The sequence below is a fragment of the Myxine glutinosa genome, chromosome 2, assembly GCF_964187855.1.
Source record: "Myxine glutinosa chromosome 2, kmMyxGlut1.1, whole genome shotgun sequence".
In the NCBI taxonomy this organism is placed as follows: domain Eukaryota; kingdom Metazoa; phylum Chordata; class Myxini; order Myxiniformes; family Myxinidae; genus Myxine; species Myxine glutinosa.
In genome coordinates, this window is record NC_136262.1 from 124,060,531 (window position 1) to 124,067,100 (window position 6,570).

The window sequence follows — 6,570 nt, forward strand, 5'->3', positions numbered from 1 at the left end:
TTGTGAATGAAAATAAGTCGCACCCTTGTCTCGGAACGAAACGGAACGATAGCGGCGGACAGCCCAGGGCCTAACAGGCTGACTGCAAAACTTCCTTCCATTGAAAGTATTGATTGTACTCTTCACAAAGGCTTACGTCGACATGCACAGGGCTTTCAATGTGGCTTACAATCACGTGCTCAGCCACTGCAGTGGATTCTTTGACAGGTCGACGTTTGACAGCAAATGGTGGAGATGAGCGCTTCATTGCGCAGGCATGATCCTAGGAAATGTTTTCTGCTCCAGCTGGACAATGCACCCGTCCGTCATAATTGTTCCGAGCTGCAGTCATTCATTCATTCATTCATATATTCTTGTCATGGAACGAAACGGAATGATAGCGGCGGGCAGCCCAGGGCCTAACAGGCTGACTGCAAAACTTCCTTCCATTGAAAGTATTGATTGTACTCTTCACAAAGGCGTACGTCGACATGCACAGGGCTTTCAATGTGGCTTACAATCACGTGCTCAGCCGCTGCAGTGGATTCTTTGACAGGTCGACGTTTGACAGCAAATGGTGGAGATGAGCGCTTCATTGCGCAGGCAAGATCATTGGAAATGTTTTATGCTCCAGCTGGACAATGCACCCGTCCGTCATAATTATTCCGAGCTGCAGTCATTCATTCATTCATTCATATATTCTTGTCACGGAATGAAACGGAACGATAGCGGCGGACAGCCCAGGGCCTAACAGGCTGACTGCAAAACTTCCTTCCATTGAAAGTATTGTTGCGGATCTCAGCGCCTGCCTTTTCCCCTTACCAAGGGGGGATTGGTCCCCTTGTCTTTGACTAGCCGACGGGACCCGGGACCTATGACGTCCTTCCTGGACAGCGCGAAGTAGGGTCGTAGGACTAATCACTAATACCGAATTACTCGCGCTGCCCAGAAACGAGGAAATAAGCCCCGCACGAATCACGGGTGTTGGTGGATACGCCGAGCGGTAGCGAACCCGTGACCCGAGCCATTTATCAATGACGAGATCCCGATCCAAGCGGTTCGTAATCGTGCCACTCTTACCCAATGATGGAAATCACAGAAATGGTCGAATTGGAAGAAAAGGAATAATAAGATTTATTTACACGATGTACAATGATTCAGCAGAAGAAGACACAGTGCAGTCCTTAAGCAGTCTTATACTTATTCCCTGGACAAACGGGCCCGTTGACACTCAGACACACTCACACGGGGTTTGCAGACGAACAGGTCAGCACGTCCAGGGATGGCGTCCGGGCAGCTCTTCCTCCGGTCCCCAGCTCGCACCACGAAGTAGATGAATGCAGCGGCCACGAGCTCTCCACGTGTCGTTGGCGGGCACAGGATAATTGCGGGGAGAACGGTAGGGCTCGGCTCTGGCGGTTACACTGGCGGCTGCGTATGTAATAATTCAATAGGCGCTAACAATGCGCTCTTCGATTCCTTCCAGACCTCTTCGACACAAGTGCTTGTTCATGCGAGTCCTCCGTATCAGTCCTCTCTTCACGAGTCCTCTCTCATAACTCCGGGTCAGTCCTGTTCAAGGGCTTTGTCCGAAGACTTATATAGCCCTGCTCAGCGAACCTTCCAGCACTTGCTCGACGCCTCTTACCGCGCCCTATCGCGTCATGCCCTCAGAGCCCTGGTTGGCTGATGGCCCTTACCGTCACCGCCTCTGACGTGCTCCTCGATTCTGCCACACCCCGACCCAGCGCTCCTCCCTCTTTTCAGGCGTACCTCGTGTCACTGGGCTAGTTCGAGCGAACAAAGGGCAGCAAACGCTGCTGGCAGCCAAAGCGTAACAGACTGCGGGTAGCCAAAGCGTAACAAATTGAGGGATGCCAAATGGGGCGCGGAATCGATTATGCCCATGATGGAATTGGGGGGTGAATATTGATATATATAGTGCGATGCTAAATCAACATCTCAGAAAATGTCACGTTGTTAAATGCGATACAGTTGTAATAGTCATTTGTACAAAAATTAATCAAACTAAGATCCAAAAGGACCGTGCTTATTTGCTGGCCAAAGACAACAGCATCAAATCGTTATAAAGTAGATATTACATGTACTGGTTACGTGCCTCTTCGGGTAATGCGTCACACAATCATGAAGTTAAATGATAGAGTCAAAACGACCATTTGGGGGACCGGGGGGGGGGGGTGGGGGGGAATGAGTCGTAATAAGCTTGAATAAGACAACCGCTACACAAACCCAGTTTTTTTTGTAGTTGAGGTCAAAGATTATTACAACAGGTGAGGCAACAGCAAAGTTTCCTGTTTATTAAGTAGTTATTAGGAAAAATGGGGGGGAGGGGCAGAGTCTTTGGACCAATGAAAACCTCCAACAGGTTAAACCTCAGGAATAGAATGGTCCATCTGCTTCTTCACCAGGCTGAAAGCCATCTTTTTCATAAGGTGATCGTAGACGTAGGACGGCATGATAGTCAATGTGATGATGCTACCCGAAGTCTGAAGAATTTCCGAAATTTGCATATCCTTGACACCAATGACATTCTGTCCATTGACTTCACAGAGATGGTGATCAATGGGTAGGCCGTTGCGTGCGGCGGACGTGTCATTGGCTATGGATGTGATTTTGCCATTCTTGAAAGTGAAGCCAACATAACCAGCGCTGCCCTTGTGCATTGTAATTGTTCGCTCAAAAGGCCTGTCTCGCACTGCCATGACGATGCTCTCTGCTGAAGCTTTTTTCAAGGCCTTGTGGGCCTTGTCAGCATCCCAGCCACAGCAATTTTGTCCATCAATCTGCAATACCTGGTCGCCAAATCGCAGACCGACAAGTGCGGCCGGCTTCCCAGCCTGGACCAGCTGTATGAAGATCCCCTTGTCGATCGCACGGAGGCGCAACCCAATCTTCTCTTCGCCATCCTTGCACAATACGACTTCACGAATACCGTTCTGTGTCTCCGCACGCCGCAGGCCAATATCATTTCCAGTCACCGGAGCAACCATTTGATTCAAGCCCGATGGGCGCAAGGACAGTGGGCCGGCGGGATGCTGAACCACAAGCGGCATGTTCCTGCTAATTTCATCCGAAGTCAGGCTCAGTCCCATATACTCATCAAGTGTTGGATACAGTGAGGAGGTTTGTGCACCTGCAGCTCTTGGTTGAGGCGATAGTGCTCCATCAATTGCCGCCATGTTCTGCTGCTGGGCAAACTGCTCCTGTGCCTGCAGAGCCTGGTCCACCTTCATATCCTCCAAAGATGGATAAAGAGACATCTTGGAATCTGTTTCACACTCGCTCAGGGTTCGCGTAAACTCTGTCGTCTCTGGTACGCGGTTAAAGAATGTACTCTGTGAGGATTGCGATTAAAGAACAGGAAAGAACCTTCATTAAAGATCATTAAAGATCATTAAAGAACAGTTGGCGCAAAATGAAAGGACCTAAGCTCATTTCTTCACACAACGCAGATATTACTAGGGAAATGGCCTACTCTTACACATACTATGACATAACTAATACTCTAAGTGGGCCTACGTGTTGCTTGTGGACTAACTATGGAGGGCAAACCTTTAACCTTTAATGATGTCATATTTACAAATCTCAAAACCATATCAGTATTGATTGTACTCTTCACAAAGGCGTACGTCGACATGCACAGGGCTTTCAATGTGGCTTACAATCACGTGCTCAGCCACTGCAGTGGATTCTTTGACAGGTCGACGTTTGACAGCAAATGGTGGAGATGAGCGCTTCATTGCGCAGGCAAGATCCTAGGAAATGTTTTCTGCTCCAGCTGGACAATGCACCCGTCCGTCATAATTATTCCGAGCTGCAGTCATTCATTCATTCATTCATATATTCTTGTCATGGAACGAAACGGAACGATAGCGGCGGACAGCCCAGGGCCTAACAGGCTGACTGCAAAACTTCCTTCCATTGAAAGTATTGATTGTACTCTTCACAAAGGCGTACGTAGACATGCACAGGGCTTTCAATGTGGCTTACAATCACGTGCTCAGCCGCTGCAGTGGATTCTTTGACAGGTCAACGTTTGACAGCAAATGGTGGAGATGAGCGCTTCATTGCGCAGGCAAGATCATTGGAAATGTTTTCTGCTGCAGCTGGACAATGCACCCGTCCGTCATAATTATTCCGAGCTGCAGTCATTCATTCATTCATTCATTCATATATTCTTGTCACGGAACGAAACGGAACGATAGCGGCGGACAGCCCAGGGCCTAACAGGCTGACTGCAAAACTTCCTTCCATTGAAAGTATTGTTGCGGATCTCAGCGCCTGCCTTTTCCCCTTACCAAGGGGGGATTGGTCCCCTTGTCTTTGACTAGCCGACGGGATCCGGGACCTATGACGTCCTTCCTGGACAGCGCGAAGTAGGGTCGTAGGACTAATCACTAATACCGAATTACTCGCGCTGCCCAGAAACGAGGAAATAAGCCCCGCACGAATCACGGGTGTTGGTGGATATGCCGAGCGGTAGCGAACCCGTGACCCGAGCCGTTATCAATGACTAGATCCCGATCCAAGCGGTTCGTAATCGTGCCACTCTTACCCAATGATGGAAATCACAGAAATGGTCGAATTGGAAGAAAAGGAATAATAAGATTTATTTACACGATGTACAATGATTCAGCAGAAGAAGACACAGTGCAGTCCTTAAGCAGTCTTATACTTATTCCCTGGACAAACAGGCCCGTTCACACTCAGACACACTCACACGGGGTTTGCAGATGAACAGGTCAGCACGTCCAGGGATGGCGTCCGGGCAGCTCTTCCTCCGGTCCCCAGCTCGCACCGCGAAGTAGATGAATGCAGCGGCCACGAGCTCTCCACGTGTCGTTGGCGGGCACAGGATAATTGCGGGGAGAACGGTAGGGCTCGGCTCTGGCGGTTACACTGGCGGCTGCGTATGTAATAATTCAATAGGTGCTAACAATGCGCTCTTCGATTCCTTCCAGACGTCTTCGACACAAGTGCTTGTTCACGCGAGTCCTCCGTATCAGTCCTCTCTTCACGAGTCCTCTCTCATAACTCCGGGTCAGTCCTGTTCAAGGGCTTTGTCCGAAGACTTATATAGCCCTGCTCAGCGAACCTTCCAGCACTTGCTCGACGCCTCTTACCGCGCCCTATCGCGTCATGCCCTCAGAGCCCTGGTTGGCTGATGGCCCTTACCGTCACCGCCTCTGTCGTGCTCCTCGACTCTGCCACACCCCGACCCCGTGCTCCTCCCTCTTTTCAGGCGTACCTCGTGTCACTGGGCTAGTTCGAGTGAACAAAGGGCAGCGAACGCTGCTGGCAGCCAAAGTGCAACAAACTGCGGGTAGCCAAAGCGTAACAAATTGAGGGATGCCAAATGGGGTGCGGGATCGATTATGCCCATGATGGAATTGGGGGGTGGCGCAAAATGAAAGGACCTAAGCTCATTTCTTTACACAACGCAGATATTACTAGGGAAATGGCCTACTCTTACACATACTATGACATAACTAATACTCTAAGTGGGCCTACGTGTTGCTTGTGGACTAACTATGGAGGGCAAACCTTTAACCTTTCATGATGTCATATTTACAAATCTCAAAACCGTATCAGTATTGATTGTACTCTTCACAAAGGCGTACGTCAACATGCACAGGGCTTTCAATGTGGCTGACAATCACGTGCTCAGCCACTGCAGTGGATTCTTTGACTGGTCGACGTTTGACAGCAAATGGTGGAGATGAGCGCTTCATTGCGCAGGCAAGATCCTAGGAAATGTTTTCTGCTCCAGCTGGACAATGCACCCGTCCGTCATAATTATTCCGAGCTGCAGTCATTCATTCATTCATTCATATATTCTTGTCATGGAACGAAACGGAACGATAGCGGCGGACAGCCCAGGGCCTAACAGGCTGACTGCAAAACTTCCTTCCATTGAAAGTATTGATTGTACTCTTCACAAAGGCGTACGTAGACATGCACAGGGCTTTCAATGTGGCTTACAATCACGTGCTCAGCCACTGCAGTGGATTCTTTGACAGGTCGACGTTTGACAGCAAATGGTGGAGATGACCGCTTCATTGCGCAGGCAAGATCATAGGAAATGTTTTCTGCTCCAGCTGGACAATGCACTCGTCCGTCATAATTATTCCGAGCTGCAGTCAGATCATTGATTCCGAGCCGAGTCGGCATCAGCAAATTTCGCCAGTACCTTCTTGGACATCATTTCACGATTCGCACTGATCACAAGCCGCTGATCAGTCTGTTTGGTCCAACTAAGGCAACGTCTGACACACTACAGACCAGGATTGTGCTGTCGACGCCGGCCAGATCCGCACCCACACTCGACGAGACCGCATTCTGTCCAGGCTGTGCAGCTTGGATGGCATTTGCTACCTGAGGGTGACCCAGCTTTTGCGGCTTTTAAAGCACGTAAAAACCAACTCAGCTTGGAAAATGGTTGCCTACTCTGGGGATGTCGTGTCGTGATCCCGGAAAATCTGCGTTCCAGGGTCATGGATGAAATCCATGACTGTCACCCCGGGATTGTGAAGACGCAGTCACTCGCTAAAAACTATGTGTCGTGCCGAA

At 49.6% G+C, this 6,570-nt stretch overlaps 1 pseudogene; it reads right to left on the reverse strand.

Annotated features, from left to right (window-relative positions):
* Positions 1-2,240: 2,240 nt before the first annotated feature.
* LOC137417593 (syntenin-1 pseudogene) lies at positions 2,241-3,359 on the reverse strand (annotated as a pseudogene).
* Between the last annotated feature and the right edge of the window lie 3,211 nt (positions 3,360-6,570).